The following is a 23966-nucleotide window of genomic DNA, read 5'->3' on the forward strand; positions in this document are numbered from 1 at the left end:
CTGGAGTCCTGCCAGGGGAGAATCCAGTTGTAAATACCCACTAAGTTCTGAGTAACTGCTCAGTGGATTGACAAAGTTGTATATTTCAGAGCATTTTAGCAAAGGAAATTCAAATACATTCTCATGTCTTTTTCCATAGAGTGAGATTTCTAGACAGTCTTCCTAATCCCTTCCTCATCCTTTCCTGGATGCAAACATACTGTACATTTCTATTGCTAACCTCAGCACGATATGAGCCTAACATTGTCTGGAGCCAAGAGCCTTAGAGAAAACAGGCAGAAAAGAAATTCACATAACAAAAGGGGTCACCAGACTTTAAATAATTACATTTTAAAAGAACAAAGAACTTTTAACAACACACTAAATGAGCCCAAGAAATTGGCCTTATAACCCAAAAATCACATTAACAGTATCACTGATTGGCTGTAACGCTTCCCTTCTAATCTCTGCAGATAATGGTAATACTGATGAATAGCATCTCACTGTTGACTGAAAAAGGCGGTGGGGAAAGCCAGAGGAGGAATTCATAAGAACCATGTGGCAGAAACCAGAGAAATCTATATGTGAAATTCAAGCAGAGTTTTAAAACTCATATTGGTAATTTTGTTTTAAATGCTCCAGTACAAATCTTGCAGAATACAGGGTAAGGAACAAACCTTTGATGGAAGTTAGATGAAGGAGATGTTAATGCTTTTCTAACACTTGTTTCCATGAGGCAAAGACTATGACTTTTGTAGCCATTTGACATCACTCAGCCATATATCAGCACTAAGATTCATTAACAGACTTCACACACACACACAAAATTTGGATCCAGTTTGTGGAGGTCATTGTAATGCCCTTCTGCCATGTATATTGGCCAAACCTGACGGTCTTTATGCCAAAGGATAAATGGACACAAATCAGACATCAGGAATGTTAACACATAAACCTAAAAGGGAACACTTTAACATTCCTGGATGCTCAGTAATGGATTTAAAAGTAGCCATCCTTCTACAAAAGAATTTCAAAAACGGTTGCAAAGTGAAACAGACGAACTAGAATTCATTTGCAAATTCAACACTATCAACTTAGGCTTGAACAAGGATCTCAACTGGTTAACGCACTACAAAGGCAATTTCTCCACTCCAGAGAATGTGAATATCCATCTCTACACCAAATTCTGTGAATGAACCACTTCCACTCTGACTTGATTAGCTTCATTAATACAAGCAAATTCTTCGTTATATAGTATATACTCCTGCTTCTGTAACTTTCACTCTGATTCATCTGATGAAGTGGTTTTACTCATGAAAGCTTATGCCCTAATAAATCTGTTGTTTTTGCAGATACAGACTAACATGTCTAACCCCTCTGAGACACTGGATACCAAAGAGACTGCAGAACAGGTCATCTCCTCTATCTGGACCTTGGCTTTCCACTGATGTGGAAAGGGAACAGCTTTAGTAGGCAAGTCATTCATATAGGCTTGACGAACTTAATGATTGCTGCTCCCTGTGCAGCTAATTACCTCCCTTGCCACCTCTAAAGCATTCCTTCAATGCACTTCTCCTGCCAGGTCTCTCCGTTTTACTTGCCAAGTATAGAACGTAACCCATAGCATCAATCTTGCCCATGCAAAAATGCATGCACAGTCACACACCATTACCTAATCTGCATGCAAATTAGGCAACTGTGCATGTAAATTACCATAACTGACTACTTGAATGTTCAATTACTCGGTCTTCCATGCAATGAAGGAAATGATTGCAAAGGCAAATTAGGTGCAGAACTGGATAGACATCTATGCAAGAGGAAAATTTTGAATATTCCAGTCAATTTATTAAATAAAGAAACAAGTGCCTTGCTGAGCTGAATGATAGGATTTGTATCCAGTTTCCACTGTAAGCTCCTTGGAGCAGGGACTATCTCTTTCTAGTTAAATTTATGAAATGGCCACTCCTTTGACACCAGGGAATGAACTGGAGATCACTCAAGTTAAAGAGCCAGATACTATAGTTGAGGGCTGTAACCGATTCGCAGCCTCTGTGGTTTGCAGTGGCACCAGGACAATTTTTGGAGTGGAGGTTCTGAGCTGCTCCCCAACCCTCCTCTGTCTACATCCCTGACTACCCTGTAGAGCTTGGACTGGCAGCTAGGATCCCCCTGCATACAGGCCAGTGGGCTGGGCAGGACCCTGCATGCAGAACCTGACAGCAGGGTCAGCGGCCAAGCAGACCTGGGACCAGTGGCTGAACCAGCAGCAGAGCCTCTGGGCATCAGCGGCCCTGTGACTGGGACATGTGGCCATGATGCCTGAAACCTGAGGGTGTGGCAGGACCCCTCTGCACTCCAACTTCACCCCACCTTGACCAATTGGTCACATTTGTACAGCTCTGTGCCCTCAGTATGTAACCATCCACCCCCATCTCAACTTGCTCACTTGAACCAAAGTCCCTGTGAAGGTTCCCATCCTGGGGTCTCACAGAGTTGGTGGATATTATTGTTTTTAACAAAACGAGACTAAAACTAAACAAGGAAGTCTGCCCTCTAGAGTTTTTCTCCTTCATGCACTCTGTTAATAACAGTGATCTGAGCAAGATGACATAATGATTACAAGGCTTTGCTATGAGGCCAGGTCCGCTATTATACCAAGGAATATTTTATTCTGTCCCTGCTCTAATTTGGAATTTTCTCTACATCACTAGTAAGCATCTTATAGGTTCAACTTTCACATTTTCCTGTCAGGTTCTGCTGTCCACAACACCAGCACAAACCTGGACTCACACCAGCATACCAAAGCAACAGCAGGCCTGATAGCATTTATTTTCCTCACTTCACTGTTATGCGCATTCTTTTTCTGACAAGCTTTTTGGCCTTAAAATTTCCCAGCCCTTTTCCCCCACCCTCTGGTGTCTACAGTAGGCACTAACATCAGAAAAGACGACACCTCAAAAGGCACTTTGCCATCCTCTACCTACATCAAGTTTCAGAGACAAAGGGCACTGCATAACACCACATCACTAAGGCTGCCATGAACAGAGTCACAACACCAGCAGCATGGCTGAGCAGCAAGGCCCAGCAGGCATAAACAGATTTGACACAACAACAGGATTATTCACACTGCTCCATCTTCTGAGGTCCCAATCGCTAGTGGGAGGGGGTAGAGATGAAGAAACTACCACAAGTTGCTCCTCATGAAGGCTTCTCATAATCTTCCACCAGAGGGGCCTCTCCACAGGCAACCCCCACAATCCCTCCAGATCCACAGATCCCTTGGGTGAGGGAGACCTGGATAAGGCCATGACACACTGTGAGGAGGCCTCATGCCTCCACCCTGGTTCTGGGTTTCTGGGGCTCAGTGCTGAAGCGTTGCTCCAATGGAACAGTGCTAACAGCTCTTGTCTCTGACACTTCCCACAGGGATGGCCCCGAAAGGCAAATTTCACCAAGCTGGTAAGGAGTAGGGTGACCATATTTCCCTATGCTGAATAGGGGACACCTGGTAAAATCACTCATATTCAAGCGAGTTCAATGGCAATCAAACATTCAAATTAACATCAAGTTGACTGAGCCCCTATTAAAAAGAAATACTACATAGCTGGAGTCCTTTTATTTTCCTTCTTAGCTTTAAGATTTGCACAGGGAGAAGCGATACACACACTCCCATACACCCATCTCACATGGGGATGATGGACCATCCTGACCCAATCCTCCCTACACAATGCTCTCCACCCTCCATGCTTAGCTTAGCCCCGGGAACGGACCCTCTTCTCCTGGTATTTGGCATTGCATCATCTCAAGGTAATATGTGGGGAGGATGCAGGGTCACAGGCTCCTTCCCCAGATTTTGGTCAGGGTTCACACCAGAACATGGCAAGCCACCGGCTTTCGGCACAGTGCAGGAGGGAAGGGATGGGAACCACTTCCTGCCAAAGGAGGATGGGGGTGGGACTCGGGATGACCTAGCCCATGTTTTTCCAGAGGTCATCTCTTCCCTCCTTCCCCACTCCCCCATGGCTAGAAGAAGCTTCTCTCTTCCTGTTCACACTGCAGAAAGGCACATAACATCTCCAAGTTGCTGCTGGCCACTGGCAAACCCAGCCGCCTCCTACAGCACAGGCAGGAAGGGGTTAAGCCCTCAGGATACACTGAGCACCAGGGCCCAGGGAACCTAACTGCAGGGGGTTCAGGGAACAGGCCAGAGAACTGGCTCAATAGGGGAGGTACCTTTAGGATGGAGCAGTCCCCAGGGGCAGGATCTAGAGTTGGGAGGGGGGGAGGGTAGCATGTGAAGAGGGTACTAAGTGCAAACAGGCAGGAAATAGCCTCTGGAGTGCCAGGGAGGAAGCTAACTGAGGGATGGAGAAGCTTCCCTGTGTCAACACTAGGTGGGGCTTTGGCACATACAGGGCTGGACACCTCCTGGCCAGCATCCCGGCTCAGAGGGCTTGAGCTTTCCCAGGGTGCCAGCCCAGCCAGAGGCAGAGGGGGAAGGAAGGAGCCTACCCACCAGTGACCTCAGCGCTCTGATCAGGGCTGGTTCTCCGCACAGCGCCAGGAGCAGGATGAGCCCTGCCAGGGGGGATGTAGAGGAGCCGCAGGGTGTGAATGGCAGAGTAAGGAGAGGCTCATGAGAAGGGGAGCATGTAAAGGGCTACTGGATGGGCAGCAGCGGTGACACCTAACCAGCTACTGCCTCCCTGCACTCATCAGCCACCGCAGCAAGCAGCCAGTGCTGGCTGGCAAAGGCCTGGCCAAGAGCTGCCATGCAGCAAGGCCTTGTGACGGCGCATTGGGGTTTCCCCGACACCTACACCCCCGTAATGGCACAGACAGACTCCACCAGCCAGTAGAATAGAGGGAGTTTATTGCTTCTCCAGAATACAGCATAGCACCGATGTAATCTGGTTACAGGGCAGGCCAAGGATGCCTCAGCCCCCCTTGAGACAGGGAAGACTGGGCCCCTAAATCCCAACCCGTTGCCTAGGCTGCTTCCTCCATGAAACCAGTCAGAAACCTAACTAACCCACTTCCAGCCCTGCCCCCAGCCAGGGCTCCACTCCCCTTCTTCCCATTGTTCTGCTCCCTGGGAGATAACTCGTCAGACAGGTTCAAAGCCCCCTTGCATAATGACTCATTCCCTGCCCTGCTGGGCCGTGCTGCAGCCAGCAGCCAGTGGAGGTCACTCACAACCCACTGCCCAGCATAGCAACCAGCAAGGTACCCCTCACTACGTCACAGGCCTGCACTGATGGACCAGCAGGGGAAGCAGCTGGCCCTACATGCCGCAGCTTTGCCAGACCACCAGCCTTGCACACTCACCCCCATTGTCAGCTACCGGATCCCCCTTCTCATGGCTAGTGGGTGAGCGGCTGGCAAGCCAACATCCAGCCAGCAGTAGGACCCACCAGTGCTGATGGAAGGGAAGAGAGAGAAAATAAAGTACAATCGGCCCTTTTTTTTTTTTTTTTTTTTTTTAAATAGGGTCCCTTGCAGAAGGGCTTAAAATATGGGACTTAAAATATGGGACTATCCCTTTAAAAATGGAGCATCTGACCACCCAGCTTATACAGAGAGTGCAAAATAGAATGGAGCGTGCATAGTGCAATCAGCTGGACAAAAACCCAGGTCTGCTTGAGTGCAAACACATGCATTGGCTGCTTGGAGGTTAGCCCAGACTGCATATAACTTCTCATTCACATTAGCCAGCACTAACTACCCCTCTCCAACATCTACTTGTGTTTGACAAAGCCTGTAGCCTCACATAGGAGCAGTGTGAAAACTACTTTGGCACCAAGTGGAGAAGGGCCAGGGGGAAGGCTTGCAAGGCATCTGTAGCATAGATCTGAGAAGAGAGAGAAAGGGCCGTCATCAAAGCCAGCAGCAAGAAGAGACGGGTCTCACATTATTGCCACTAAACGAGCTAACGACAGCCCTTGTCCTTCATAGGCCTCTTTTTATGGTGTAATAAGGAGTGAGTTAGAAACCAGTGAGAGGCAATAATTACTCCTGGTCTGCTTGACAGCTTTTGTCTCTAGGAGGTGCTTTCCCTTTATCCTCACAGCAACATAAAATGTTGCCATGGCAACATAAACTGCTGACTAATGAAACTGCTCAAACTGATTCCTCTCTAGCTCTCCAGGAAAATCGGAGCATTACATAAATGGCTGTAAAAAGCAACCATCTCTACAAGGAGTGCTCGGGAAACGTTTGCTTTGAATCATTGGTGCCAAGCTCAGAGGCCCAAAACACACCTGTTTGTTTTTCTCAGACCAAAGGCAGATTTTATAGACTGCCCACTTTCCTGTTAAAAAAAAAAAAACAAAAAAAAAAACAAAAAAAAAACATCAATAGGTTTCTAGCTCTTCTACATGAACAGAAAACCTTTCAAATGTGAACCCTGTGCAAATCAAGCATAACCATGCATTGTTGCTTTCTTGAGTCTACATGGCCTAAAATAATGTCTGTAAGAGATGCCAGCTAGGCCTTTTTACATCAACAGGAAAAGGACTCAGTCTGTCACAAAAGCCAAGTTTCCATATCATTTTGATGCAGCTGTTAAGCATTTATTGCCATTGTGCATGCAAATCAGGTAACTGCATGTGTCCACCACCAAATAAACAAAGGGCAGAGACAGTGGTGACACTGGAAGAAGTGTCTGGGATGGTTCTCTCACCAAATGATTCTAAGGACAGGTTTATGGTACTTACTCTCGCCTCTTTACATGCAAGCCTTCTGTTACCAGTAGGAGAGTCCAAAAGCACAAGCTTCCCCCTTTGACCTAAATGAGTAACTGGGAAGTGTAAGCATGTAGCAGGCTGCTGATGTTGGGACCAGCCCCCCTTGGGAAAATATGATAATTTATGCCAGTCCAAATGTATCTACTGTACCTATTGTAGGCTAAGCACTGAGTACCAGTGTGCAGCATGCATTCTGCAGAATAGCTACCAGGAAATGGGTTGCAGAAAGACTCCATACAATCAATGATGTCCACCATGCAAGACTCACATATTGTAATCGCCCCTCTGAGGGTATGTCTAGTCTACATCCCCAGTTCAAGAGAGGGATGTAAATTAGGCACTTTGAAATTGCAAATGAAGCCAGGATCTGAATTTCCCATTCTTCATTTGCATAATTGCATCATGGTGCTCTTCCGAAAAAGCATCATTTTGAAAGTAAAACCAATCTAGACGCAGTTCTTTCAAAAATAGAAGACTTTTTCAAAAGATCCAGTAAACATCCTGTAAACCTCAAAAAATGAGGTTTACAGGATCTTTCGAAAAAGTCTTCTATTTTTGAAAGAACTGCGTCTAGACTGTGGTTTTACTTTTGAAATGACGCTTTTTTGAAAGAGCACCATGATGTGATTATGCAAATGAAGCATGGGAAATTCAAATCCCAGCTTCATTTGCAATTTCAAAGTGCCTAATTTACATCCCTCTGTCGAAAGAGGGATGCAGTCTAGACACACTGAGTGGGGTGAGAATAGCTCTTGTCTTTCATCCTTGGATCTCAAAGCCCAGCCCTCATACTCATTAAGTCTTCCATAACTTACTACAGCTAAGTATTACTATGCCAACCTACAGAGGCAAAAAAAAAAAAAAAAAAGTGACCCATGTTGCTAGTTGGAGCAGTACTGAAATTGCCTCTAGAAAACTCTTCTCTGGTCCACTTTACATGGGAAGATTACAGTCACCCCAGGGTGCAAAGTAAGGAAAGGACGACAACTCCTGGCTTTAATAATATTTGTTTGGAGAAAAGGCTCAAGACAACCGAGTTTATTCTCAGCAGCGGAGGGAAGATTTCAAGGTGACCTAATAGAAGTGTTCGGAATCATGCAGAACAAAACTGACTGACAAGCACAGAGCAAAGTCCCGGCTGCCCCAGGGGACATTGAAATAGAACAGAAAAGAAAAAGCAAATGATTCAGGCTGGTTTACTGGGTGGAGAACACAGGGCCAGAGCCTGATCTTTGTTACTCCAAAGACCTCAATGAAGCTCAGGGAGTCACTCCAGATTTTACACCAAGATCAGAGTCTGGTTCATAAGATTTTTTTTTTAAATACAGTTATTGAAGCAAAATTCCAATGAAACAGAGATGGCCTGTGAATCAGTTCATGAAAAATCAGTTCTGTGGGGGCCAGATGATCTTCCCCTTTCAGTATCTCTCCAGTCAATGGGTGTCTATATGCCCTTGAGGAATGATTCCCCTCCCTTTGCATCTCTCTAGCACTCCCTACCTGGGCTATGGGGAGGGTTGGGTGTGGTCCCTTTTGCTCAGGAATCATGCATTGTGTAAAGAAAGATACTAAAAGTCAAGACTGTTGCAGCCCTTTTCAGAAGCTGACAATCTTCTCCCTGATAGATATTTGGAGGTGAGAATGAAATTTTTCTTGCCAGTAGATCTGGGGCCTGTGGGTGAGAATTTCTTTACACTTCCCTTTGGAAACCAAGCATATCACTGTTCAAAATAAAGAGAATTAAGTCTTTTATAAGAAGGTTAGCAATGGTCTGTGAATCCTTTAACCCAGTGGTCCCCAACACAGTGCCCGCGGGCGCCATGGTGCCCGCAGGGGCATTTGTGTGCGCCCGCCAAGTGCTCAGGGTTGGCCCTGCCCCGGGCGCGTGGCACATGCACGGTGCCGGCCCCGGGAGCATGGCGTATGGGGAGCGCCGGTCTTGGGCCGGCCCTGGGCGCACAGCGAATTGACCTCCCCGCCCCCGGGCACGCGGCTATGGGGGGGTGCCAGCCCTGGGCACGCGGCTATGGAGGGTGCTGGCCTCAGGCTTGTGGCAAATGGGCGGCCCCGCCCATGGCCACGCAGCACATGGGGTTGCTGGCCCCGGACACATGGGGGCGTGGCGTATACGTGGTCCCGCCCCCGGGCACGCGAGTGTCCCCGCCCTCTGGCACCCGGCAGGCAAACGGTCCCGCCCCCTGGTGCCCGGCAGCTCCAAATGGTTGGGGACCACTGCTTTAACCTGTATCACTGGCACAAAGCCAGCCCAGTTCAGAAGTGATCAGCAACTGTTACAGTGGGATAGTTGCTGGGCAGTCGATCTCTGGTACCCAGGGGAAACATCAAGTCATCTAGATGAGTATTGTTTTACAACAGGCTACTTAAAAAGAACCAGTGAAATCAGTACAAACAAACAAACAAACAAAAAAAAAAATCACACAACCGCTTGCTTATACTGCTGAATTATACACTGAAATGTAGAACACAATATTTATATTCCAATTGATTTATAATTAGGCTAGTAAACTTACCCTGTATTGTCCAGGTCCTTCAGGGCAGGGTGTGCAGGACTCAGGGCAGGGCCTAGAGGATATGGGGGCAGAGTACAGGAAGCTGGGGAGCTTCGAGAGTGAGGGTTAGCGGGGTGAGGAAGGACTCAGAGAGGACCCCATCTGGCACTGGCCTTTTTTCTCTCCCCCTCCCCCCAGTCCCTCCTCCAGCCACCACAGGTGTTCCCCCCAGCTTTGCACTGAGGCTGAGGGGGCAAAAAACGTTTGGGGCAGGAGAGCTACTTACCGGCCAAGATCATAGAATCTTAGAGCTGGAAGAGACCTCAGGAGGTCATCAAGTCCAGCTCCCTGCCCAAAGCAGGACCAATCCCAACTAAATCAACCCAGCCAGGGCTTTGTCAAATCAGACTTAAAAACCTCTAGTGATGGCGATTCCACCACCTCCCCAGGTAACCTATTCCAGTACCTCACCACCCTCCAAATAAAAGGATGTTTTTCCTAACATCCAACCTAGATCTCCCCCACTGTAACTTGAGACCATTGCTTCTTGTTCTGCCATCTGTCACTACTGTGAACAGCCTCTCTCCATCCTCTTAGCAGCCTTCAACTTCCTGAAGGGAGGTTCCAATCAAATGCCCCCTCACTCTTCTCTTCTGCAGACTAAAACCCAAATCCCTCAGTCTCTCCTTATAGGTCAGACACTCCAGCCCCCTAGATATTTTGGTTGCCCTCCGCTGGACCCTCTCCAATGTGTCCACATTCTTTCTATAGTGGGGGGCCCAGAACTGGACAATACTCCAGATGTGGCCTCACCAGAGCCAAATAGAGGCCCCGCTGGCCAATCTCTCGGGGTGCGGCAACACTGCACCGTTATTTCAAGATAACTAGCATTATTTCAAAATAATGCAAGCATCTGCACAGCCATTCCATTATTTCAAGATAATTTTCAAATAACGGACAGCTTATTCCAAAATCTGTAAACCTCATTCTTCAAGAAATAATGCCTACTCCAAAATAGCTATTTCAAAATAAGGCGTGTGTAGACGCTCCACTCCTGCTATTTCAAAATAGCCCCTCTCCAGGGCCATTCTAAGTTATTCCTCCTCAATGCCTCCTGGGGCTCTAAACAGAGAGCACGTCTACATTAGAGAAGCCTGCCTCAGACTAATTTTGAGGCTTCCCTGCACTGAAGACGTGTTATTTTGAAAAAAACGTTCAGAATAGCTATTCCGGAATAGCTTATTTCGAAATAGCGCATTCAGTGTAGACATACCCTCAGTGGTACGGCTGTCCCCATTGGCCATTCTTCAGGATCTCTCTCCCCTGGGGGCTCATGGCCCCCAGTGGCCACTCTTATATCGTGTTCCTCCCAACAGCAGCCTCTCCCTTTGCATGTTATGGAAAATTTTCCTTTCCCCAGGGCTAACAGTTGTCCCGATCTTGCTTTAAGTTAGAAGAGGAAGCTACATACCAAATTTGGAGGTCCTAGAGGAGTTCTTGAACAAATAGACTAGCAGATATATTTAGGGTGCCTCTATCTATAGACAGATGACAAAAATGAGAAAGCCAGGACTTTCCCTGTAATAGCATGCTGTGACACTTTTGTATTTTTATGTCTGATTTTGTAAGCAAGTCATTTTTAAGTGAAGTGAAACTTGGCATACACAAGATAAATCCGACTCCCGATGGGGTAAAGGAACTTTGAAAGGCTAAGAGCCACTGCTCTATGGCACATGATATTAGGGTGGTGGGCTCAGCCCTGCTCCCCATTATGCAATCAGGGTCTGTGCTAGTCAATAGAAAAACTAACAGGAGTTGGATCAGGCCTTAATTAGCCCCTTGTTGGTGGGAATACAGAGAAGCTTTAATTTGTGTTGCCCATGTTGTGCCTGCTCTGTGAATAAAGTGAGCATAACAGTCTCCTGGCCATCTAGCGGACACATTTCTCACTGCTGATAAAAGGGAGAGTGGTACAGGCTGGATTTTAAACACCAGCAGAAAGCTAAAAAACCCTCCATGGGCACCCTCCCTCCAGCCCATTCACTGCAATGGTGTCAGCAGCAGACACACTACTGCATAAAGCAAACCTGAGCAGCAGCCATCCAGTGCTAGCAAGAGAATTCACAACAAATAGCGGGGGACACTTGGTCATGATTTTTCCCATGGTAAGTGGTGGCAAAAGCCAGTGCATGCTTTTTAGAACATGCTTTGCCAAAAGTGCATTGTTGTTGGGCCCTGCCTTTAGCCTTCTAAAATGAACTCCTGATAAAGGGCCCCCATTTACAATAAACCCACAACTTTCCCCACCCTCCAAACTATCACTCTGGGGCACGAGCACCTGCATGCAGACAAGGCCCCTTGTCCTGACGTGGGAATGATGCATAGGAACCCCCATCACAAGCATGTGCCATGGTTTGCATTAGGGATGTGAAAGTAACTGTATACATGCCTGGGCTCATCAATTAACATGCAGAACTACACACAGTTCCCTCTTTCACACTGCAGTCTCTGTATCAGAGCCTGCCCCGTGTGGGGAGGCAGGCAGGAGTTAGTAGGCACTAAGGATGTTAAATATCAGTTAATTTACTAGTCTAGTAATCGATGGAATTTCGACTACTTGACTAGTTGATAGGCACTTCCACGTTCCTCCTTTGAAATGTACAAGAGCCCTAGTAGGGGCTCTTGTACATTTCAAAAGAGGAATGCGGAACTCTGCATGCAGCCTAGGGCCAGCGGGAAGTCCTGCTGACTCCAGGCTGCACGCGGGCATGCCTGCTTTGAAATGTACAAGAGTCCTCAGCAGGTGCTCTTGTGCATTTCAAAGCTCGGAGTCCTTCACTGACTACAGGCTCCATGCTGCACTTTGAAATGCCACGCAGAGCCCAGGGTCAGCTGGGGTCTCCCCAACTCATCCCGGGTTCCACACTGCATTTCCTCAGAACCGGGATCAGCTGGGGACTCACCAGATGACCACAAGTTCCATGTGTGGCATTTTCCCAGAACCCAGGGTCAGCTGGGGAGTCTTCAGGGGATCCCAGGTTCCGTGGAAATGTTGTGCGGAGCCTGGGATCAGCTGGGGAGTTCCCAGCTGACGCCAGGCTCCATGCAGTACTGCCATTCAAAGGGGCAGTGCCGCACAGCTGATCCCGGGATCAGCTATGCAGCACTGGCCCTTTGAACACCACCTTGGAGTTTCAAAGGGCAGTGTTGCACAGAGCTGACCCTGGGCTCCATTCAGCGATGCCGCTTTGATGTACCCCCTCTTCCTGCCCCTGATAGAGAGTGGGGAAATCAACTAGTCGACTCGACTATCCGATAAGCATTTGCTTATTGGATAGTCAACTAGTCCTTAACATCCTTAGTATGCACAAGGAGCCAGCTTTTAAGGTGGCTCCCCATCCATACTGGCTACCACAGAGCCACCTGCATCCAGAAAGCACAGCGAGGGAGGGGGAGAAGATTTGGAAGCCAGTGCGCACAGGGAGCTGTATGCCTCCCCCCCCCCGGCCCCATGTAACCAATTACATTTTCAGACATTACATATTTGACTAAACACTAACTTTCCTCATTTGAATCTGCCATGGGTGCACGTCAGTGTTGTGCATAAGAGAGCTGCAGGTGTAAAACTGCACACATGCAGGTGGCCACTGGTATGAAGGGGCGGGGAGGGGAGGTAAAAGGAAGTGGATGCGGGGCACAAATGTTCATACAGTGCCTAGCATGATGGAGCCTCAATCTCTATTTGGGAGCCGTTAGGTGCTACTCAGACTTAGGCCCATTAAGGCTGTATTTATATGTGAAGACATCAGAAAATTCAACCCTATTTTTAAAGGATCCTGACTCCTGTAGTCCTCTCTCATCAGGTAATCAACCAATTGGTCAACCTAAAGTCAACAAGATGTTAGGACAGTCAAAAGCATGTGTTGGTTGCATGGTGCTCCATTGTACAACACCTCTCTCTCTCCTACAGCAATCACAAATACAGTCTGGCCCGTCAACACAACTGGTGAAAGAGATGCTGATAACGACTCAATTCATTGCTCTCAGATTAAAGATGGATATGGGGTGGGAAAAAAAAATGCAGCAATGAATTTTTATGCTGAACTTTCAACTCATTCAACGGCACCGAAGAGCTAGAATAAATTCTAAAAATAATATTAGTCAGCATACGGCCAGAGATTATAAAGTCTTTGGGAATATAAATGTGAAATCACTCAGTGTATGGGAAAAAAAATAAATCTATTAAAAGCAACATCAGACAGAAATAGCGTGTGCTATTTCTGCACCTTCCCTCAGCCCCTATCCCCTCATGGCAGCAAGAAACAGATCTGTCTGAGAAAAGTCAACGTTTGTTTAAAAATAGGAACCTAGTGAGAGACTCCAGAGTAACTTTTTTTTAAAATGTGATGTAAATATATACAGGATTGTCTTTCTGCAGATATGGATGGCAAGACAGAGAAAATCCACTCAGTTCCCACAGCATTCATTCTACTGCTCCTGCTACTTCAAACAACCACAAGGCCAGAGTGCGATGCTAAAGGAAGGTTCCAGAATGTTAAACTGCCTCCAGGGTGAGGCTCTCAGTTTAAAAGGGGAATTTAAATAAACCTCTAGTCAATCTCATTCCCAAAACTGGATTTCTGCCATCAGCTGGTGTTCCCAAAACACCCACCAACAATTATACCAGGAACACCCACCAACAATTATACCAGGGAATTGGCTGGTTCCAGCTGGAAACTGAAAGAATTCAGATTTCACATGCTGAGGATAAGAGCTGATGTAAGATTCCCCCACACTCCCACTTATGAAAGGAATAGGTTAAGGTCAACAATTTCAAATACTGGCACTCCTACATTCTCCCCTATCCTGAAGAGGAAAGCTGATCCAAAGGTATCTAAGAGCCTCACTCTCTTTGAGATCACAATGGGAATTAGAGGCCTCGGTGCCTTTGAGGATCAGGGCCATACAGTCTGTACAACAGGAATGATTGTAATTCACTGCCTTGCAGGGGAGCTATAAGAATAACAATTAAAATATTGTGACATTTAGATTCAATTGGGATGCGGCATCTCAGGACCTTATTTAGGTCCAGATTTTTAAAAGTATTTAGGCATTGCTATGCTGTGGCATAACACCTGATTTAGGAGCTTCTGCCTTATTTTAAACTGTGCTTAGGCACTTAGGAGTATAAATCCCATTGACACTGCTAAGTACAGCAATACCTAAATACCTTTAACTATCCAGGCTTTTGTAGCCCAATTTTTCAGGTGCTGAGAATTCAGCAGCTCCCATTTACTTAGATGCCTCATTTCTGAGCACCTCTTTTTGAAAGTGCTTGTCCTTATGCTTCCATGTATTTGAGACCCAACAGAAGCAAGTCTGGCGAGTTTCCCCAGACTTGGCCAAGACGGAAATTTGTAAGATACACTTACTAAACCAGGTTTTTGCTACAGCAAAGGAAAATTGCAGTCTGTCTGGGCTTTGAGCCACTTAGCAACAGTGGAAGGAAAAAAAAACCCACAACCCACTAAACTATCTGATCACCTCTCCCATTATGAGATTCTGACAAGTTCAGATTTACTTGGGAGCTGCTTCTCAGGGGTCTGTGCACCAAACCTGTGTCTCACTTCTGACTTCTCTGTGTTGCAGGAGGAAAAAGTGAATGATTTATCTCATCTAGATTTATTACAACACTAAACTAGTGACAAGAAAGCACCAAATACAAGAACACAAAAAAGCGATGAGTTGGCAAATACAACCACCCTCTCAAACTCAAACAGATGGGAGTATTTGACAGAATTCCATCTGACCCATACAAAACCTTGGCAAACACAGGCGCATAGCACCCCCTGCAGATCCATAATTAACTGCAAAGCTCTGGATTTAGTTCTCAATCTCCACGATTTCCCCACTCGCATCTCTCCCTGCATAGCAGGCCTGACATCCAGCACTGTTACCATTTACATGGATGTCCAAACCATTGTGAGAAAAACAACAATAGCCAGTGGTAGATTAAGCTATATTCTCATACAAAGGCAGAGCAACCCTGTAACAGAGCAGAACTCTTGACCCATTATGAGTGAACAGAAGACACCGAGAAAACAAGCAGAGAGAAAATGGCATCGCATCTGTCTCAGACTAGCTAACTAAAACATTCCTATTGGACCCCTTTGGAAGCAGCAAAGGATGGGTCTGCTAAATACACTTACATTATTAACATTGTCTATACTAAAAGCATTTTAGCTCCCCTATCAATATACTCTCATTGAAGAGATTATTCTGATTGGGGTACTAAATGAGAGAAAAATAGGAGATGCTGACTAAGGGAAGACATATGATAGAGGTCTATAAAATCATGACAGGCATGGGGAAAGCGAGTAAGGAAAAGTTATTTACTTGTTCCCACAACAAAAGAACTAGGGGACACCAAATGAAATTAATAGGTGGCAGGTTTAAAACAAGGAAGTTTTTCTGCATGCAGCTCACAATTAACCTGTGGAACTCCTTGCCAGAGAATGTTGTGGAGACCAGGACTTTAACAGTTCAAAAAAACTAGATAAATTAATGGAGGTTAGGTCCAACAATTCTTATTATCCAGAACATGTAGGAATGGTTTCCCTAGCCTCTGTTTATCAGGAACTAGAAATGAATGACCGCAGAGGGATTACTTGATTACCTGTTTCTATTCACTCCCTGTGGGGCATCTGGCATTGGCCACTGTCTGAAGACAGGATACTGGGCTAGATAGATACCGACCCAGTTTGGCAATGCGTATGTTCTGTTCCAATCTTTACTCAGATTCATGGACAACTGCTTTGAATGAGTCAGTTTCCACCTTCACTATGTTGTGGCACTACACACATGCCAAAAACAGCTCTTAGCTCAGCTACTCCTTCCCCTCCCTTCGCCATGGAAACTGTTATTTATGGTTTTAAGTAGCATTAATACCTTACAAATAGGCACTTGATAGGCAATGCCCTCCCAAACTCGTCATGATTTTGGCAAGTGCAGTCTGTTAATTTAGGGTTTTGCTATTGGGCATTGAACTAACAAAGCCACTTGAAATGATGCGGGAAATTAATACCTAAATATTCCCCCTTAGCCTAGTAGCCAGCTACTCGAAGAGGCAGGAGAAATTCTGCTGTTGTCCTTAGGTAGCTTGCTCACAACCATTTGTCCTGCAGCAAGTGTCCCTGACTTCATTGTATTAAGCCTGTAACTAGTCCTGGGCCTGCGGAAACCTGTAACATTGCAGACATGTTGCCTTACAGCTGTGGAAAGCAAACCCTGCTCCTTGGGGTTCCACTGAGTAGGGCAAATGAAAATTGGTTTTGAGTTCATATCTAATGTCCACACCTGCTGTGTTACATTAGCAAATCAGCAGCAGTGATTTGTCAGTACGGACTCCATTCAAACTGCAGGCTATCACTGGTTAACGAACACATTGCAACTCAGTGTCAGCACTGAAGAGTGCATGTGCATTGCCAGCAGGAATGCAGAAATGCCATTCCTTTGTTTATTCAGAGCCAGATCCTGGGGGAGGCACCTGTTCAACCAGCAGCAAACATGTGCCAGAGCTGACCTTAAAGCTTCCAGCTAACCATCTCTCAGCAAGGATTGCTGTGCACCACATAGCTCTAGCTAGTGCCACTGTTGCTATTTAGGGTGGGCCTGCTGAGCTGTGCCCCTTTCCCCTTGCCTTCCCCTGTCCACCCCTCACTGCTGCTGCAGAGCCCTTGAGGCAAGGGTTCATGACCCATGGAGCTGGCAGCCAGAACCTGTGGAGCCAGCATCTGGGGTCTCTTGTAGCTAGCAGACAGGACCCTGAGCTGCAACAGGGCCCCCAGGCATAAATCTGGGGGTGCTACAGCATCCCCTGCACCTAACTTCCCACACACATGCATGGCAACCATGCTAAATGGAGAAAAGTTGTCACCTTCCCAAGGGAACATAGGAGCCTCACCCGCTACTGTTTCAGCACAAAGGATACTGTAGTTAAAAAGATTTTTGTATCCCATGACAAAACACTAGAACGGGCTGGCAGCAGTTAAGAAAACCGCCATATTTTTATTATTACTTAATATAATCAATGGAACACGCATTCTTAGAGAGGTATGGGAAAGTTGCCCTCCCATTAAGTGCATCCATTTCACTAAAGAAAGTGTTCCTACATTTGCCAGTTCTGGCTGTAGACATCTTCCTCCTGTCGTAGAGGGATAGGATCAGCAGGGGCAAGAGAGCTAGATTCCATTTACAAGGGAACTGTATGACCCGCATACCTCTGTGTGAAGCGTCCTAGGTTTCAATACAAGTTTCTCACCTCTAAAGACACCTGGATGTATCTATGGAACTCAGCTCCTGAGGGGGGAGCAAGATTGAGACATGGAGTTGTATGCTGAGATCCTAAATTTTGTAATTTATAGTGGCAACTTAATAGCTTTGGATGGGCCTAGTTTTACTTGTAAGTCAAAAGAAATGAGCAAAAGCAGAAGAGTGCTTAGCAGGTCTTCAGCCAGCTTCCCAACTGAGTCAAGTGGTAGGTATACAGATTCAGCTAGAAAAGAGAATGGCAGAATTCTTTCCCGAGACTGTTGAATGGGGAGCAACAAGTGCTCTGCAGTATCCTACCCTTACTAAGCCCTATCTGTTCCGAGGCTTGGAAGTTTTAGCTACATTGGTCAGATCATCCAAATTTCACTCAATGGCTACATTAGAGATTTGTTAAGAACAGATTTTTGCAGCAGTTCTGGCTCTCACAGCAGTATTTACCCAATTGGAACCCTAATGTTGAGACCCCCGTCTGCTTAACCACATGACCGTCCCATTCACACAGATAGAAGCACACACATCAATCCATTTAACTTCAGCATTTAATGAATTTCCATCTTAGAACCTTCCACATTACAGCACTGGGTGGAACTCAGCAACATGGGGTGAATACTGCCACTATGGACACAAACAAAAAGTAGTCAAGAACTAGAGATAGTCATCCCTTCCAATGAAACTGCTTGTGAGCTTGGAGACTAAACTACAAGAACTCCCAGGTATCTCTTAAGGAGGCAGGTATTTTTCACACCACGCTTGACCAAGTAGTGCCATTGCAATGTGGCTACTGCACCCTTGTCTTGGAATATCTTGCTGTCACTTTGGCAAGTGTATGCAATTAACAGCTTTTTGCTACTTCACAGGGCAACTTCTGCTTCATGCTGACACTGATAACTCAACCTGTCAAGAGAAAGTCAAGATTTAATCATACGAACTCTGCCTATTTTACAGACAGCTAGCCCTACACTTCAGTATTAAGAGTAAATTTTCCCTCATTCTCACTTAAAACTGAATGCAACTATAGAAGTAAATGCAAACTTAGTATAGCAAGCCACCCACATCATAAACTGAAAAAAGCAGACATGTTTAAACTAGGAGGATTTGGAAATATTAAGACATGCAACTATTTGCTTCTAACAGAAACTTCAGTTCCTCCTGTTTTAAGATACTGTTTCCAAGGTTAAAAAAAGCATGAAAAGGCATGTCAAGACTGCCGTTTCCTGGGTTTGCTGAAGGGAAGAGTTACAGTGCACATAATCATCTTCAACCAAAGCACTTCTTGCTGAAGTTACATTTGATGTTAAGAACAGTTTCAAAGCAATTTTGCCTGAACAGTATCATTCCCCCTCTTAATTCAGCTTTCCACCTACCAGTCCAGTCACATGAACACTAAGGTGCCTAAACTGAAGATGAAGTTTTCAAGAGCACCAAAATGTCTCAATTTATTTCAATTCAAATGGGAATTAACTGGTAGGTACTTTGATACCAACTAGTGCTCTAATGTAGACACCAATCTGCATCTTTAAGCGTCTAATACCTTTTCAAAACCTGGCCTGACTGCAGTCTTTCAGCCTGGATGGGTCCAGAAGCATTAACATCTGCTGATGACCCACCCGCAAACATCTAATTTTGTTGGAGACTAGCATAACAGTGCCTGCAGGTCCCATGAAAACATGGATTGTGTTCAATATAAGAAACCCTCACCATTCATGGTGAACGTGGTTCCTGGCACCACTGCAAACGGTGAAATTTGCAAATGGCTCCCTGCTCCCGCAATGAGCTCTTCACAGCTTCAGAATCTACCCCGGGTACAGGAGCTGTGATGATCTCACCACAGCTGCCAGGAGCCGAGAACTAACTATGGGTATGTCTACACTACCCTCCTAGTTCGAGCTAGGAGGGTAATGTAGGCATACCGCACTTGCAAATGAAGCCCGGGATTTGAATTTCCCGGGCTTCATTTGCCTAAGCGGGGAGCCGCCATTTTTAAAACCCCGCTGGTTCGAACCCCGTGCAGCGCGGCTACACGGGGGACGAACTAGGTAGTTTGAACTAGGCTTCCTAGTTCGAACTACCGTTACTCCTCATGAAATTCAAATCCCAGGCTTCATTTGCAGGTGCGGTATGCCTACATTACCCCACTAGTTCGAACTAGCGGGGTAGTGTAGACATACCCTATGCCCCTTCCCACCCTCAGGTCAGGAAACCCCTGCAGATACACAGAACCATGAATAGCAATTTTGCCAGTTGCAAGGGTTTCCTATATTGATCTACAACATGTATAACAAACATTAGTAGATGGTGACTGTATAAAAAACATTAGTAGATGGTGACTACACATAACACCCTCAATCGCTGTCTGCCTGCAAAGTAGCCTGCTTCTGTGCAATCATTTTGGGCACGCGAGCCTTGGGCATGGAGCTCTAATTGCTTACGGAGCAACATGCACAGGAAAAGCATCTCTGCACTGTGGAATCAGACAGCCTGGCTAAATGCAAGTTTTGGTCAGCATTGCCGATCTGATGGGGAAAAAAGTTTCAAGTCATCACATTCCACAGAACATGCCTTTCAGGTTGTCCAATACTTAAACCTCGCCCTCCCATCCCCCAGCCAGTTTACCTTTTTACAAGATCTTCATGTCTACCGACGTAAAATTCCCTGCAAGAGATTGTACAGGGGAATTAATGACTTTCAAGGGCTGCTGGCATTTAAAATATTCCATCTACATTTTAGTCTCTCATCTAGAATAGCAGCAGGTAGGTATATTTGAATGACAAAAGTTTACTTTTTTATTCCACATTGAGTGCCACTAGGGAACTGAATTGCTAACAAGTATCCAACAATTTTAACAGCAGTACAGAAGAGAACTTAAGTGCTTTATGCCATCAATAAATTCAGTCTGAATTATCAAGTAATTATTTACACAAAACCTATTAGGACTTGATGTATACACTAGGTAGTATGCATTTATGACCACATAGCAATCTCAATGCACATTTTACCATCATGCTAGATACAGATATACTATCTGCACAGCCATGATGGCCCTGACAGTGGTGTGGTGCTATGCCAGGTCCATTTAATCAAGTCTGGTTACATAAACTATTAAGCAATGCTGATAAGTAGGCCATAAGTGTTACTCTACCTAAACCTGGGAAATCATGTTGGCTTCACCATTCACTTATTTAGACTTGGTTGGAGAGCACCACCATAGAGCTGTTCCTACAATACACCACTGCTCCCCAACTCATTTATTCATTCCATTCCATTCCAGGACAAGCTATTTTGCTTTCCACTCTTGACTGGCCTGCATCACATGCGGAAGTCTGCAATCACTCAGACTTCCAATGTTCCTCATTCACAGACCATTTGCAAGGCTTAAAGACCCCAGTCAACTACATCCCCATTACAACCCAGCAACCCGAGCAATAGTAGATAGTCCGTAGGGCCCAGCCACTGTGAATGAAGGGACATAGTACTTAGCCAGAATATATATAAAAGCAACGGCTGCATTCATTCATACAGAGGTATCACGGTGCACAAACTTCTATCTTGTGTACTATAGTAGTGGCTCCCAATTTTTTTTTTTTTAAATACTGGGGACCAGCAAACCTATTCACAAGCTTTCAACAGACCAGCAATATTTTATTTGCATATTTATTATACAAATAACAAATACTCAAATAAAATGTCAGGTTCACCAAAAGCCCCAGCCTCTAGAACCTCCCAGTGCCAGCCCTAACCCTTAGAGCTCCCCACCCTTTCACTATCCCCCCAGAACCAGCCACTAACCCCAGTTCTGGCACACACCCCACCATGCCAGTCTCCCACCTTCAGTACCATCCCCCATCCTATAGAGCCCCCTCTCGTGTACAGAGAAATTACTGACAAGATACAAAGGTATTTATTCAGAAGCTTACCACTCTCTTGGTAATCTGGCTCACAAGTGGCTTGTAAAGCAGGGCAATGGCCTATTCCAAGTTTGCTTTGGGTTATGTCACCTTGATTCCTTGACCAGGTCTCCCAGACTCACGTTGCTCCACCTTGCTGCCATGGACCTAAAAAGAGAGACAAAGCTATGGGGTCGGAATAACTACGAGCATGAGTCAGCCAGCGGAGGAGGGAACAGGCCCTTCCCTGCTGGTGTATCAGACAGAATCTGGCTAAAGCAGTGAAAAGTCAGCATGGTCGCTCCGATGGGGAAAAAAGCATAGTCATCATGTACACCAGCGAGATCACAGCTCTAGCATAAGCTGGAGGGAAGTGCCAGGCCTGCACACAGACACCCTAACGGGCACACACATTTCCAACAAGGTAGATCTATGTACCTAATTTCTTATTTGCACATTAGGTTGGCATGCAACTATACAAGTGTTCTGCAAAAAAAGTCAGTCATAAGAGTACGAGTTGCAATTCTCCAGTTGAAAGATGTAAGAACCCTGCATCTAACTGTGGCAGGTGCTATGCAAGTTCTTTGGTCACATGTGGGGAAGGGAAAAACATGCTGAGCAACAGTGTAATGGGGATGGATAGAGGCACAGATTGGGGAAAGAGCACTTGTGGGTCTAAGTAGCACCGACTAGGAAACTGGACAGAACATGGCAAAAAAGGATGCAGAGAAAGTTGCCTACTTCTGTTGCTGGGCTGTGAAAATTCAGCATGGAGGCCATACAGAATACCAAACTACTTAAGAATGTAAACGCTTTGGGGCAAGCTTTTCTTCTTTTAGTAACAATGTTACATTTTGTTCTGCCTATTACAATGCCTGCTTGGACCTCCCCGGTAGCAAACTCAAGAGTCGAAGATACAGCCACCCCACATCCTCGGTAGCAAAGGGTATTAATTTACACACTTACTAGTCCCTCCACCAAGAGTGTCACAGGATGCAAAGGGCAAACAGCGGGCTCCACAACCCGAGCAGCGGGCCCTTGTGGCTGGCTCTACCCCGGGCCAGCGCCCGGCCTCCAAGCCAGCTCCCCAAACCATGCTGCTCGCGGCCGCTTGCTGGACCTGAGACGCAGAAGAGACAAAAGATTTAGTCCCGCTGAACGCGGCGGGAGCAAAGCGAAGGTGGCTTCCAGGACTGGTGCGTCAGACACGATCTGGCTTAGAACAGCAAAATCAACACTGTCGCTCTGATGGGGAAAAAAGGTTTAGTCATCACGTGCACCAGTGAGACCCCGGCTGGGCTGCGGGCGAACCCCGTGTTTGGGGGACCAGGGACCGGCCAACCCAGTCAGCGGCTACGCACTCCCCAGCCCTCTTGCAGGGGCAGTGACAATCTGCCGGGGCCGGTAGGGCAGTTTGGAGCCGTGGCTGCCACAAGCAAAGGACTCCCCCAGGCAGCGGGGCGCTCCCGTTCAAGGATCGCGGCTAAGCTGCCCTCCCGGAGGAAACACCCTGTCAATACAGGCCGAGTGCAGCAGGAGGGGCTGCGAGGGACTGCCGGAGCTGGGCAGGGGACAGGTACCGGCACGGATGGCCGCGGATTGCAATGGATTGCATGCGTCCCCCACTCCGACCTTGCAAACGCTACTCACCCATACCTACCTCAGAGAAGGAAAGAGAACGTGCTGCGGGCAGCACGTCCTTATATAGCGGGTTGTGCCTCACTGCGCATGCTCCGTACACACGTACCTGGGAAATGTAGTCCCAGAGCAGTCCTCTGTGTCAGGCTATGCTGGCACCACTAGGGCTCGGTGCTCAGGTCGCTAGCTAATCGGTCTGCCACCCCTCTGGCCTGTCTGGAGATAGACACAGAAAGGCTGTGCTAACCCAGGGCGCCTGCCTAGGGTTTGTAGGAGCAAAAGATGGGTGTGGGTAAGGCTTTGGGGTGTTCCTTCTCTATGGCAGCCAACACCAGGGCAGGGCTGGATTGCTGCCCAGCTGGGCCTGAGACCAGGATCAGGGCAAAGACAGCAAAGAGAAATTGTAAAGTGCCCTGGAAAGCATCATGTCTGTTTCACTTCAGGCTGTTGCATTAATAGCAACTGTTGCATAAAAACAGGCAGGACTCTGATATTTAGCACATGCACATCAGTGATTTGGGGACATCAACAGCAGCACTCAGAGGTCATACTTGAGCTGTGGTTCATAAAGGAAATGCTCCCCAACTCTTACACCTTCAGCAAATCCCTGAGCTGCAAATCTAAGGCCTGATCCTGCTGCAAACTGCTGAGTTCTCTCCATTTCTGGTGAAGTTAATGAGAATTGAGGGCACTGTACCTTTCTGGATCTGGCTCCTAATGTCTCTGTTGTAATACAAATCCCTCCCATTTATTGGTAATGGTGGCAGGCCAGTATAATCTCTTAATCTGCCATGTCCCTATGTACCTTATCTGGACTGTGCGGTCTGAGGCCTTCAGTATACTGACGTTCCACAGGCTGCTCCCATTTGAAAGCAAAAAAA

The 23966-nt window shown here is 46.5% G+C and overlaps 1 long non-coding RNA gene and 3 other non-coding genes across 4 annotated transcripts; all 4 read right to left on the minus strand.

The window, feature by feature from the left end:
- Positions 1-18084: 18084 nt before the first annotated feature.
- On the minus strand, positions 18085-23106 carry LOC102460054 (uncharacterized). Its single transcript, XR_001368889.4, has 4 exons — positions 22414-23106; positions 21478-21615; positions 20177-20215; positions 18085-18457 (listed from the first exon to the last, which is right to left on the minus strand). It is a non-coding gene; the product is annotated as an uncharacterized LOC102460054 (long non-coding RNA).
- On the minus strand, positions 20024-20116 carry LOC112547343 (small nucleolar SNORD12/SNORD106). The gene has a single exon (XR_003091076.3). It is a non-coding gene; the product is annotated as a small nucleolar SNORD12/SNORD106 (small nucleolar RNA).
- Positions 21697-21788, minus strand: LOC112547341 (small nucleolar SNORD12/SNORD106). Its single transcript, XR_003091074.3, has one exon. It is a non-coding gene; the product is annotated as a small nucleolar SNORD12/SNORD106 (small nucleolar RNA).
- On the minus strand, positions 22640-22731 carry LOC112547342 (small nucleolar SNORD12/SNORD106). The gene has a single exon (XR_003091075.1). It is a non-coding gene; the product is annotated as a small nucleolar SNORD12/SNORD106 (small nucleolar RNA).
- Positions 23107-23966: the final 860 nt, after the last annotated feature.

This window comes from Pelodiscus sinensis, chromosome 17, assembly GCF_052426305.1.
Source record: "Pelodiscus sinensis isolate ZL-2025 chromosome 17, ASM5242630v1, whole genome shotgun sequence".
Classification (NCBI taxonomy): domain Eukaryota; kingdom Metazoa; phylum Chordata; order Testudines; family Trionychidae; genus Pelodiscus; species Pelodiscus sinensis.